This window comes from Loxodonta africana, chromosome 8 (assembly GCF_030014295.1).
Source record: "Loxodonta africana isolate mLoxAfr1 chromosome 8, mLoxAfr1.hap2, whole genome shotgun sequence".
Taxonomy (NCBI): Eukaryota; Metazoa; Chordata; class Mammalia; order Proboscidea; family Elephantidae; genus Loxodonta; species Loxodonta africana.
In genome coordinates, this window is record NC_087349.1 from 34,556,021 (window position 1) to 34,569,498 (window position 13,478).

Genomic DNA, 13,478 nt, shown 5'->3' on the forward strand with positions numbered 1-13,478 from the left:
CATTACATACCAGATACCTTACTTACAGAGACAAATCTCAAGAAACACAATGTCTAGTTAAACACAGTTACAGTTCACTGTGGTAACTATTGCAATGGAGATGAACCCATAGTATAGGGAGCAAATGATGAGCAGAAAAGCTAACATGGTAAGTGACTCAGAGGCATTATCTCTTCATCGGGGATAATCCTTTAAGGTGGGCATTGGGCCATTTTCTAGATGAGAAACCAGAGATTCAAAAAGTTTAAATAACAGGCCTGAGGTGCATAACTACTAAGAGGAAATTTCAAGATTCAAATCTTGGTGTGTGTGACTCCAAAGCCTATCTCCTCATTACCAAGATATATTGCCTCCATGTTTTATTATTATTTTATTTAACAACCTGTTATGCAGAGCTTTCTATGTTCCAGGTATTGCTCTAAGCAGTTTGCAGATATTTATTCATTTAATTATCATAACAATTTTATAAGGCAGATACTGTTATTGGCTCCCTTTTACAGATGAGGTAACTGAGGTACAAATGGAAGGAATATGCAATATTCAGTGCAGACTTTAAGATGGAACTCTGAGGGGTTGGGAAGAGGGTGTGTGAGGTGAAGCAAGGTGTCAGGATGATTTCTGAGTTATGTTTTAAAGATGAAGCATAAGTCACATGAAGAGAAAGCGTAGATGGTTCCAGGCAACGGGAAGGCTAATACAAAAATACAGAGGCAAGGATATGGTAGCTTTAAAGACGGAAGTGGTTCAATACTGTTGGGGTGGGAGAACGAGGCAGAAAGCCTTCAATTTTCCATTTAAGAAATAAGGAGACAGGGGCACCATGCAGTGATAATAATATAGTGTCAGTGGGATCAGGCAGGATGACTTTCAGGAATATAAAGGAGGTAGAAGGAGCACAAGCTGATAAGACACTGGATGAACAGTTATGAAAAGGGAAGAGTCAAGTGTGGCTCCCTTATTTCAGGAGTCACTTGCCAAGGGAAGAAATAATAGGAAGATAAAGAGTTTGGTTTTAAAACATATTGAATGTGAGACATGTTAAGTCTGAGGATACTCAGAAAGCGATGTCCAAGAGGCAACTGGAGATACTGGTCTAGAGCTTGGGAGTTACTTAGATCTGGGCTACAGAGTCAGGCAGTAGTTGAAGCTCTAATAATGAGTAAAACTACTAAATTGCCTGAAGAGAATGTACAGAGTGAAAAGAGAAGGATCACAAAGGAACACTAATATTTTAGGACTGAGGAAGAGGAGTAGGCACAGGAGACTAATGGGAGTAGAAACTCCAGGAGAAGGGGATGTCGGGGAAGCTAGAGGAAATAGTATTTCAAGGAGAGGCTGTCAGATGCTCAGTTTAGTCAGAGAAATTTCAGTGATGTCATTAGAATGGAAATGATTGGCAGTGGGCTGAGTGATTGCAAAGTGAGGAAGTAAAGACCACAAATGCAGGTATCCTCTCAAGAAATTTATCTGTGAGGGTGTCATGGATTGAATTATGTCCCCCTGAAAATGTGTGTATTAACTTGGTTAGGCCATGGTTCCCAGTATTCTGTGGTTGTCCTCCATTTTGTGGTTGTAATTTTATGTTAAAGAGGATTAGGGTGGGATTGTACCAGGTCACATCCCTGATCCAATGTAAAGCGAGTTTCCCTGGGGTGTGGCCTGTACCATCTTTTATCTCTCAAGAGATAAAAGGGAAACAAGCAGAGAGTTAGGCACTTCACACCACCGAGAAAGAAGCACTAGGAGTAGGGCCCGTCCTTTGGACCCAGGGTTCCTGTACAGAGAAGCTCCTAGTCCTGGGGAAGATTGATGAGAAGGACTTTCCTCCAAAGCTGACAGAGAGAGAAAGCCTTTCCCTGCAGCTGACGCCCTGAATTTGGACTTCTAGCCTTCCAGACTGTGAGAAAATAAATTTCTCTTTGTTAAAGCCATCCACTTGTGGTATTTCCGCTATAGCGGCACCAGATGACTAAGACAGAAGGGAAGAGAAAACCTGAGAGAAAACTCCAAAGGGATACAGAGTCAAAGAGGACATATACACACAGACACACACATACGCAACACATACATTTTTAGAAAGACTTGCATATGTTTATTCATCTTAGGAAAGGGCTAAAACGCAGATGGAAAGGGATATTCCATGGAGTAAATGGATTGCAGGATCCATGTAACAGGGTGCAAGCCGAAAAGGAAGAGAGAGAGCTCTTCCTTTGAAAAGGGCAGTAAAAATGGGTTGAAGTTTAGGTAAATTTGTGGGTGGGGCTAGGGGTGGATAGACCCTCAGGAGATGCTGGATGGCCTCTGTTCCTGTGGACTGTGAGGGAAAGTTGTGGTGTGCTTCCTTTAAAGAGTAATAACCATATGAAATAGCCCTGTGGAAAATGGGAGAGGGCAGGTCTGTTCATCTGCATTGTCCACTGCTGTATCCCAGTAACAAGAGTGCCTACCACACAGGAAGTGCTCAATAATCATTTGTTGAATGAATCAGGGACATAGGGAAGATTTGCTAAGGGATTTTGACAATCCATTTGAGGCCAGAGAGTACACACGTGTAGTGGCATCAATTTTTATGGTCTTCCAGTTTTCCTGAGTAGTGTTCAGGTCCTTGGAATAGACAAAAGTTAAAAAGATGAGCTAGGTTTTTGGTTCTGAAAGGAAAGTGTACCAGGATGACAGGGTAACAAGCAAGTTAGGGGTTTCAAGAGACCCAAATCTGGATAAGGAAGAAAATGTATTCCGGAATGGGGCAATATATAATATATGTACTGTTGTTCTTAGTTGCTGTCAAGTCAGCTCTGACTCATAGTGACCTTATATATAAAAGAATGAAACATTTTCCTGTCTTGCACCATCTTCATGATAGATGGTGTGTTTGTGTCCATTGCTTCAGTCACTGAGTCAATCCATCTCACCAAGGGCCTCCTTCCCCTTTGCTAATTCTTCACTTTACCAATCATGATGTCCTTTTCTAGCAACTGGTCTTTCCTGATGACATATCCAAAGTAAGCAAGTCAAAGTCTCACCATCCTCACTTTTAAGGAGAATTCTGGCTGTATTTCTACTAAGAATATCTGTGTGTGTATGTATACTTTTTTTTTGTGGCATGGTCCATCAGGGTTCAGGAGCCAATAGAGATTCATACTTATTTCTGACTTGACTACAAAACAGAAGGAGACTCCCCTACAGAACCTAGCACACAGGGCTGGACACACAGGAGACCCTTAATAAATATCTGTACACTCGATGCAATTCATTTGTATGGTCTGAGGTAAAGATTACTTTTGGTTTTACTCTAAATTTTCCTGTCACTCCACAGAACACATTCTCTAGGAGATATCTACTACAGATGTTGAAATGTTCTCTCTAAAATAACTACTGTTCTGTCATTCCAAAATGAATTTCTGCATCCCTCACTGAGCATAATTATTAGGAGAAAAATAAACTTCAACTTTCAGTGTCAACTTTAAATTATGTTACTTTATAGGGATATTATTCCCCAAGAGGTCCAGTTCCTCCAGTTTGATTTCCCAAGAGCAGTCAGAGTAGAAATTTAAGCAAGTTTAATATGCCTTTGGAAAACTAGTATATTAATCCATTTTGCTCTTTTCTTTCAATAATATTTACATTCTGTACAAGTCCCTGGATTTCTCAATTTTCTAAGAGACAACTACTATTTATTTGTATGAATATTTTTTCTCCTTCAAAATGAAAAACATGGTTAACTTCCCTGAGCAAATTGTTCAGTTCTATTCTTCTAATTGCCTTCTACATTTACTTGAGAGAATGTCCACCACTTTCCATCTTCCCTCTGGTCAAGTATACAAGAAGTAAGGAAGCCGGTACAAATTACCAGTGTCCTGTGCTTGGAAAGGTGGCCTGAGACCACGCTATGATGAATATCAATTAAGATTCTATTGAAAAATTTGCTTGAGAGCCCTGAAAAATATCCTTCACTATGTTGTTAACTTCAAGGCATTTCCTGTTTTCTCCAGTACTTATTTTTAGAGATTCAGATTAAGATACCCCAAATTCTGGCATGTAGAAAACATGAAGTAAATTTTCTTCATTCTCCTGGATCCTGATATTGCTGATTGTATATTGGTAAAAGTATGTCTTTAAAATATCAATATCAAAACAAGAGTTACTTAGGAATATGATTAAAAAAAAAAACTCATTGCTATCGAGTTGATTCCGACTCATACCAACCCTACAGGACAGAGCAGGACTGCCCCATAAAGTTTCCAAGGAGCGCCTGGTGGATTCAAACTGATGACCTTTTGGTTAGCTGCCATAGCTTTTAACTACTATGCCACCAGGGTTTCCAGGAATATGATAGGCTAATAACTTTTAAGGTAGAAATTTCAATACCTACTTTATTCTTATCAGATCAATATGTGTTGTTGGGTTGACTGATTCCAACTCATAGGGAGCCATGTGATAGAACAGAACTGCCCCATAGGTTCTTCTTGGCTGTTCTCTTTTTCCTTCAAAGATTACTTAGGCTACAAAGGGAGCTAGAGGGACTCAGCTTTTATGTGTCATGAACACAAAACAATATTTTTAAATAAATAAAATACATAGGATTTCAAAGCACATGAATTACACTGAAATAGTTATAATATTAAAAATTGAGGTACAATACATATATGTTTCTTAATTAACACATTAATAATAAGATCTAGTGGTAATCTGGTAACTATTGTAATTTTAAAGCAGCGATTAACGTAACAACTTTTCAAGATCTTTGCAATAATCATAATATGGAAATATCAAAGTCACAGGGACTACTAATGCCACGGAAGTCTGCTGCCTACGTTGATAATTGAGCTTAAGCCTAAATTTCATGTAGAGTTTAGAGGTTAGTAAAATTAAAGCTGTATCTTTTTTTTCCTCATCCAAGTCGGGAACCCTCAAAGCTAAAGCTGGAGGACCAGAGGTGAATCTTTCAAATAGTTTCCTACTGAATTCAACTTAAATCTTAAGTTGAATTTAAGAATATCTCACTTTGTAAGAGTTGTTCATAAATTTAACAAGTGTATAGCATGGACTCCCCTCTATCCTATTTCATATTGTTTTAGCTGAGAGTTATAAATATTAATTATAAAAGGTTCTCAAAACTATAATATTTTAATGCTACATGCAGGTATTAAAGTTATTGAAAATACTTCTGAGAGAAACTACTATTTCTATATTACTTCAATTTCATTTGGGAGTCAGGCAGGGTCACCGGGAATGTATTTAACAATAACAACAATAAATAGCTAAATATATATTCTGAAAAAAATCAATTCAAATATGAGACTCTTATTCAATCTAGGGGAAAAAATCATTGTTGAAAAAGTCTTGGGTCCTATATGGAAATGTTGGAGCTCTTTTTTTTAAAGCTGTGTAGCCACACTCACAGACTTAACAGACTAAGACTAAAACTACCTGAAAAGAGGATAAAACGTTATTGAAAATGTCATGAATCATCACCATCTTTCCTTCCTCTAAATTACAATCTAACTAAAAGATTAGAAGTCATTCTAATTGAAAGAGGATAAAGAGGGGGGTGGGGAAGAAAGTAAGAAAAAGAACCAAAGAAGAGGAGGAAAGAATGAGAAATGAGGGAGAGAGGTGGGAAGAGAAAAAGAGAGAGGGAGACTGACAGACAGAAGGATGTACTATGAAATAACAACCAAAAGGAGACACCAAAACTCTGGACTTGCAGGACAGATCTTTAAAGATGGAAGCGCCTTTGACTAATGAAAAACAGACATAGCCCTAGGCTAGGCGACATCCTTTGGTTCCTGTTCCTACAGAATCTTCTCTTCTTTTTTAAAAAGTCCATGTTCAAGGTTAATTTCCCCAAAATTAAATTTTGGCGACTTATGCCTCAAAAGAATGTAGTAATGAAACACTAAAACCAGTTACTGTCTAGTCGATTCCGACTCATAGCAACCCCATGAGTGTCAGAGTAGAACTGTGCTCTACAGGATTTTATGGCTGATTTCTCAGAAATAGATCACCGGGCCTTTCTTTCGAGGTGCCTCTGATGGACCTGGACTGCCAACCTTTGCAGCTGAGTGCATTAACCGTTTGCCCTACCCAGGGACTCCAACAGTTGCCGTCTAGCTGGTTTAGACCCATGGCAACCCCATGTAGGGAAAAAACAAAACAAAAAAACAATCAGGATATTTAAGATGAAGGCACGAAAGACAACAATAAAAAATAGAGAACACAGCATCATAAAGTTTTAGTTAAAAATAAACATGAATATAATCCAGCCTGCCTAGGCTTAACATTATACTTTCCCCTTCCTCCAGATTGCCAATAAGCAGACCACACAGCATCCAGATATGAATTAAAGGTATGTAACCAAAAAACGCAAAGCCATTGCTGTCGAGTTAATTCTGACTCACAGTGATCCTATAGGACAGAGTAGAAGGGCCCCATAGAGTTTCGAAGGAGGGCGTCTAGTAGATTTGAGCTGCTGACCTTTTAGTTAGCAGCTGTAGCACTTAACCACTACACCACCAGGGTATGTATCACATCAGTATATTTCTTTAGTTCAACAGCTGATTTAAATACGTTTACTCCACTACCCTCTAAAATGGAACTTAATTCCTAAGGGTGAAATACTTTAGCTAAGGTGGTAAAATTTAGGCTAAAGTGAAATACAAAACATAATGTTTTTATTTGTTGTAAGTATCTAAGATCAACTTTTACTGTATGTGGTTCACTCAAATATTTTAAGATAAAAATTATATTCAATGAAAAACATTCTCATACTATTTTTCTCTCTGTATACTCTTTATAAACTGCAAGAGACTCATGAGTCATGAGCCAGTTTTTGTCAGAAGATTCAAAACATCCTGCCTATTCTGTATCTTTTCCCAAAAACTTCCTCCTTTGAATTGTAGTATTATGCAGTGTCTGTGCTATTATTGTAACTATGAAATAATTTTTTGAAATCCTTTCAAAATGAATGGAAACTTTTAGCACATTTAACATCATTCCAAATGATAAAATATTTTCTTAGATGGAAGGTTTCCAAAGCTATAAATTTACTGTGTCAAATCCTTTAGGTCACTTAAACAATTTCTGCTGAAATAAATAGAAAGTGCCTTTGATGCCTAAGGTACCATACTGAAGCAGACACTGTAAAAGATAATGTTCTCAAAAAATGGTGGCTGCGATAGATATGGATACCCTGAGCTGCACCAACAGCAGTGCAGGCGAGGAGCACTTTGAAGTGAAAAAGTGGAATGCGGTAGCCCTCTGTGCCTGGATGTTGTGGTTGATAACTGTGCCATCTGCAGAGACCACATTATGGATCACTGCATAGAAGGTCAAGCTAACCAGGCATCTGCTACTTCAGAAGAGTGTACCATTGCCTGGGGACTCAGTAACCATGCTTTTCATTCCCACTGCATCTCTTGCTGGCTCAAAACACGGCAGGTGTGTCCACTGGACAACAGAGAGTGAGAATTTCAAAAGTATGGACAGTAGAAAAAGTGAATTCTTCTACCAAGCTTAACTGTTTTGTTATTCATTTAATGACTTGCCCTTCTGTTACTTAATTATAAATAAGATAGAACCATGTCTTTTCTGCTTTGTATTTTTAGTTTGCTGTTCATGCAGCCATATTGTATTCTATGCCAAATAAAGTCTGGTTGAAGTCTAAAAAAGAGATAATGTTCTCAAAGCATGACCCCTTTCTTGTAATGATCCAAAATCCAGGAGGGAGGTTAAGATGTATATAAATAAGCACATCAAGACAGTTTACAATGGATCCCCTCCCCTCTTGCCCACTTCAGAAACACTCCTTCAACAGAGTAGCCTAGACTTTCAATCTTCAATTTCTCTCTTCCTATTTTTTTTTATTCTCTCTAGAACCCACTTCAATCAGACTTTTACCCACGGCACCAAAATTAGAAGATTACCAATGACTTCCACATGACAATTTCAGCAATCACTTTTCACTGATCTTACTTGACTCTCAGTTGTACTTGACACATGATTACTCCTATCTTGAAACACTTCTTTCACTTGGTGAAACACTTTCTTAACAAGCTGCTCCTCTTTACTGGCTCCTTCTCCATCAGCTGCTACTCATCCTCACTGTTCTCATGGTTCCTTTTCATTTTCTGACCTCTACATATTGGGGTGGTCCAAAGCTCAGTTTTTGGAGTACTCCACTCTATCTCCCTCCTGGGTAGTAGATCTTAACCCTGGAAGCCTATCAGGATCACATGGGGAACGTCTAAAGAATGCTGATGCCTTGACCCCACTCAATTCCAAATGATTGAGAATTTCGGGGGGTAAGGCCCAAAATAGTATTTACTTCTTATTTCTTTTGCCCAGAGGTTTTACTCCAAATATCCAGATGCCAGATTGAAGGCCTCTGCCCTAGATGATTGCATTCACTGTACCTTCTGTGTCTCAGACTGCAGATGTTTCCTCTGAACTCCAGGATCCCATATCTAACCACCAGTCTCACAGCACCATTTGGATATATGGGCATCTCAAACCCAACAGGTTCAAAGCCAAACTCTTAATCTTCATCCATAAACCCATTCTTCCCACAATCTCCCCATTTCAGTTACTGGCAACTGCATACTTTCAACTGCTTAGGCCAAAAAAACTTGGGACTGTCCTTAACCCCTATCTTTCTCTCGCACTGCAATCCCACCCATCCATTAGTAAATCCTGCTGCTCTACCTTCAAAATACACCCATCTGCAACAACATTTCACTTTCTCCACCTTGACCCAAACCCATCACCTCCCATCTGAATTACTGCAATAGCCACACAGCAGGACTCCCTTCTTTGGCCCTTGCATACCTGTAGTCTACTCTCAGCACAAAAGGCAGGATGATAATTAAACAGGCCAAGTCAGATTGTGTCAGCCACCTGTTCAAAACCTGTCACTGGCTTCCCAGATCACTTGGTGCAAAATCAAAAGCCTTGCAATGCTTCATTAGGCCCTGCATTACTTGCATTACATTCACTGTCCAGTTCATAGAGATGCTGGGTTTCAGAATGAGATGTCTGAAGGAATTCAATACCTTTGGCTACCTCTAGGAATAACACAAGTGCTAACAGGATTCCCTTCCTACTTATCTTAAAAACTTACCTGCCAAGTTCAGGAATAGAGTTCTTGGGGGAAGAGAAACTATAATTTTTGTCAGATTCTCAAAGAAGTCCATGACACCAAAATGATCAGAATTACTGTGTATGGTACCATCACAATTATCAACCCCCCAGTTTATTATAGGTGAGGTCTTAATTTTCAAGCTTTTTGCTGTGATAGTCATTCAGTGAAGAATAGACCACATTCAAATATAAGTTTGCTTTAAATACACCTTAAAATTAACCTACTTTTTGCCATTTTTCTGGATTATGCAGCAGTTTCCTTTCTCATCTTTCCTACACTCTTTTTCTAATTCTTTAACTGTTTACTTATCTGTGTTTTTCCTTTTTTTATATGAAATACTATGTTTAAAAGGTCCGTAGTTTGAATCTCCAAGCCCCTCTGTGAGAGAAAGATGTGGCAAACTGCTTCAGTAGAGACTACATCCTAGAAAACCCTATGGGGCAGTTCTACTCTGCAACGTAGGGTCGCTATGAATCAGAGTTGACTCTGAAGCGATGAGTTATCAATCTAAAGTATAAGAAGCTATCAACTTGTGGTTCAAAACACAAGTCAGAAATTTGAAACTCAGAACCGTACGTGCCTGCACTGCCAATGCCTTCCGTTCAAAGTGAATGCAATTAGTGCACATGGAATGAGGAGGGAGTGAGAACTTGAGAGAGGCTTTTTAATCACCAAAGAGCACATTTCCTCATACCCAGTTATCCCATAGAGGCTACTCAACAAGCTTGTAAGATTAATCTGTTGACACACACATACAGAGTGGAGTGATCTAGGATAACGATTCAGTAAATGTGTCTCTGGTGGCTCAATTCTCTAGCTTTGATAATGGATGTGCATTCACATGGCTCAGTGTATTGAACTCTAAATTTAAGCTTTAAAGAAACTATATGCTGGCTGGTCAAGAAGGTATCATTATCCTCCTATAGCTTCAAACTTTCCCTCCCTCCTGAATCTTTTCCATCCAAATATAAACATACTCCAGTCTTTCCCATCTCGAAACAAACAAACAAAACCAGATCCCCACATCTACCCTGAACTCTGGCCTTTCCAAGAATGTTACCATCAGTTGTGTTTCATCATATTCCACAACCCACATCTGACTCTTCCAGTCCCTGGGACATCACCTTCTTCAGTTTGTTTCTCCTCTCATTTCTCTTACTGATTTCCTCAGCCAGATAATCTTCCTCTTCCTTCCCTTTGCACTCTGACCTCTTCCCCAGGCTACCGTATCAGTGTCATGGCCTTACTCCATCAATCTGTCTATCTGACATCACCTCTGGAGGGAAGTCTGAACTTTTCCATGGGATTGTCTCCCAAGCACTCAAGCTGAACTCACACACTACTCCATTAAACTGGCCAGCATCCCGTGATCCCTGAGTCACTCAGTTCTCAGCCATCTGACTTGCCTCTTAAATCTCAACTTATGAAAACTTATCCAGATTCACAGTTAAATATTCCTTGTAAGAGAACAAATATAAATGAGTATATCTGGCTTTAACTCCTTCTCCCAAGCTCCAGTTTTATAACTCCAAATGCATTTTGGAACTCTACTTGGATTGTGTTCTCATCATTTGAAACTCGTGATCAGCCCTGTACTACATTCAGCTATTCCTCCTCATCTCCTAATTGTTCATTTTCCCAACTAACTGAATGAGAATATTAATGACAGTCTTGCCTAGGTTGTATATCTAACTGCGGTCCCAGGTATACCCAGCTTTAGCCCTGTGCCATGGTCCCTTACTCAATCCTGAACCCCTGAAGAAATCCAGATATTCCACAGCCCGCACTTTACACAACTCTTGGATTGAAAACAAACTTCTATCCTAGAGAGGGCTGGTTACTGTATCTGCTTATCGCCATCTGACCTAATACAAACACTACTTAAATGTTTCATCACTCTATAAAAAAATTAACAACGTGGTAGGGTTATAACATTTATTCAATTCTTCCCATTTAGCTTATTATTTTGAAACGTTTCTAAATAGTCTCACCTCACAACTCCACACCCTAAAGCTTCCTGGCCAATCTATCCATATCTCTATTGTTTCATTTCCTCCCCACCCAACTCCTGAGTGAATGCTAAACTAATTTAAATTGGAAGAGCAGGGCAAGAGATAGCTTGTCTACAAAACCAAAGCAGAGAGGGGGTCCATACAGAGCTGACAGCTTCTATCTACTCAGACAACTTGCAAAAACTTCAGCTATTATCAGAACAGACCTCTGAGATTTGAGGCACATTTTGAGGCATCTCTACCTTTTAAAGGTTAAATTATGTACATATTACAGACCCTTGTAAAATCTCTTCATTGCTTCTCTATCAAATGGATGGGTATGAAAATAATTACTATAGATCACAAATAACAGAGTTAATCTATTCTCTCACCCTCTAAAGAAGTATTTAAATGTCTACTTTTAGTCCTAGAGTAGAGAAGTATCTTCCCTTTACGAGTACTTCTGATAGGCAAATGTCTCCAGTTTTTAACAGCAGCTGATTAAATATTTCAAGTGAACAAAAAGCAATGATTTATATGTGCAAAATGAGTTATTCTTGAACATAGTCATCTCTCATGTTTGCCCTTCTCATTCACTCACACACACATACACACACACGCACACACACATCTCCCTTGTTGTTGCATTTAGTGTGCTGGCTGAGCAGTGAAATTTATTAAAATCCTCTTTTCCAATGGACTGGCAACTATTGCTTTGGAAAGCAGAATTCTAAACCTTTCTCCCACACCATTATTCGGACACGGAACAAGGCTCTGTGCCTGAGAAAACAGAACAGAACAAAACAAAACAAAATATCATCCAAGCAAATTAAGTATTTTGAGGAATGCAGTGAGATATTCTGCCAAACTCACAGGCTCTGATTTGTTTCTGGAAGCTCTGATTATAACACTATAGTTACATCATAAAGTCCTATTATCATTCTTCCACTAAAATACCAGTACTTCTATAATTATAGGCAAAACTAGTTAAGATTTTATGGGAAAAAAATGAATATAAGATTTTATACTACTGAAACTGAGAGTTTCAATTACATCTCTCTAGTTTTTTTTTTTTTTTTTTTTCTGGTTTTAGGATTTTGGAATGTGTATGTCCCGGGGTGGCACAAGAGTTTGCAATCAACTGCTAAACTAAAGGTTGGCAGTTCAAACCCACCCAGAGGCTCTGCAGAAGAAAAGCCCTGGTGAACTATTTCTATAAAAATTACAGCCAAGAAAACCCTATGGAGGAGTTCTATTCTGTAACACATGGGGTTGCCATGAGTCAGAATCGACTTGATGGCAATGGGCATGGTTTTTTGGTTTTAGCTGTCTGAAAACCATATGGAAAAATGAGAAAACTTGAGGTTGGGAGGCAAGAGCTCTGGGTTCCAGTCCTGCTGGGTCTCTTTCAATTTTTCTTAGGCCCCCCCAAAAACAAAAAACCAAACCTGTTGCCATTAAGTCAATTCCAACTCATAGCAACCCTATAGGACAGAGTAGAACTGCCCCATAGTGTTTCCAAGGAGTGGCTGGTAGATTTGAACTGCTGGCCTTTTGGTTAGCAGCCAGACTCTTAACCACTGTGCCACCAGGGCTCCTCTTTTAGCCCAAACATGAGTATTTCCTGAGTTTTAACCATTTGAAATCCTTTTTATCTCTCCATAGTCTCTCCCTTGAGGCTTTTAACCATTCTTGAGGTTTCTACCACAATGTTTATGGAATATTAAAGAACAAGTACCCATGTCCCCCAGTTTATACTCTGTACTCACTTCAACATTTAATGAACTCATATTATAAGCCAGCATTGGGCTGGCTACTGGAAATTAAAAGACAAGTAGACAAGTAAGACAGTCTTTGTCTTTAACAAGATTACATTAGAATGCCAGAAGACAGATGGTAAAACAGATAAACTTCAACATAACTTTGTATGTGGGGGATGCTGTGGGGACCCATAGGAGGAGGAGTAGTTAGCCCAAATTGGAGCATCAGGAAATGAAACTTGATATGAGTGCTGGGAAAATGTGTAGAGGTCAAGAAAGTAAAGAAAGCTATGAGAACACTGGAAGCTGTGGGGAGAAAACATGCAAAGGTATTTAGATGTATTGCATAACCATGTGTGTAGGGACCTCTAAGAATGTAGTAAAACCACAACTTCCAGTGAAAGGAGTTGGGTTAGGCTTTGTAGGTAATGAAGAGGGAGGTGAAGGGGAGGTAACGAGGTCAAGTAAAAATACTTTCACCATTTTACCAGGGTTCTCAAGAAAAAGAGAGGGCAGGGCGTATCTGAATCACCAGTAGGCTTTTCAAACCATCCTTCTCATCCCCTTGAAGGCTGTGCCCCACTTAGA

The 13,478-nt window shown here is 39.1% G+C and overlaps 1 protein-coding gene and 1 pseudogene across 2 annotated transcripts in view; one reads left to right on the top strand and one right to left on the bottom strand.

Annotated features, from left to right (window-relative positions):
• Positions 1-13,478, bottom strand: part of MDFIC (MyoD family inhibitor domain containing) — a 106,738-nt gene that overhangs the window by 13,079 nt on the left and 80,181 nt on the right. The gene's annotated exons all lie outside the window — the stretch shown is intronic.
• On the top strand, positions 533-7,491 carry LOC104845617 (E3 ubiquitin-protein ligase RBX1-like; annotated as a pseudogene).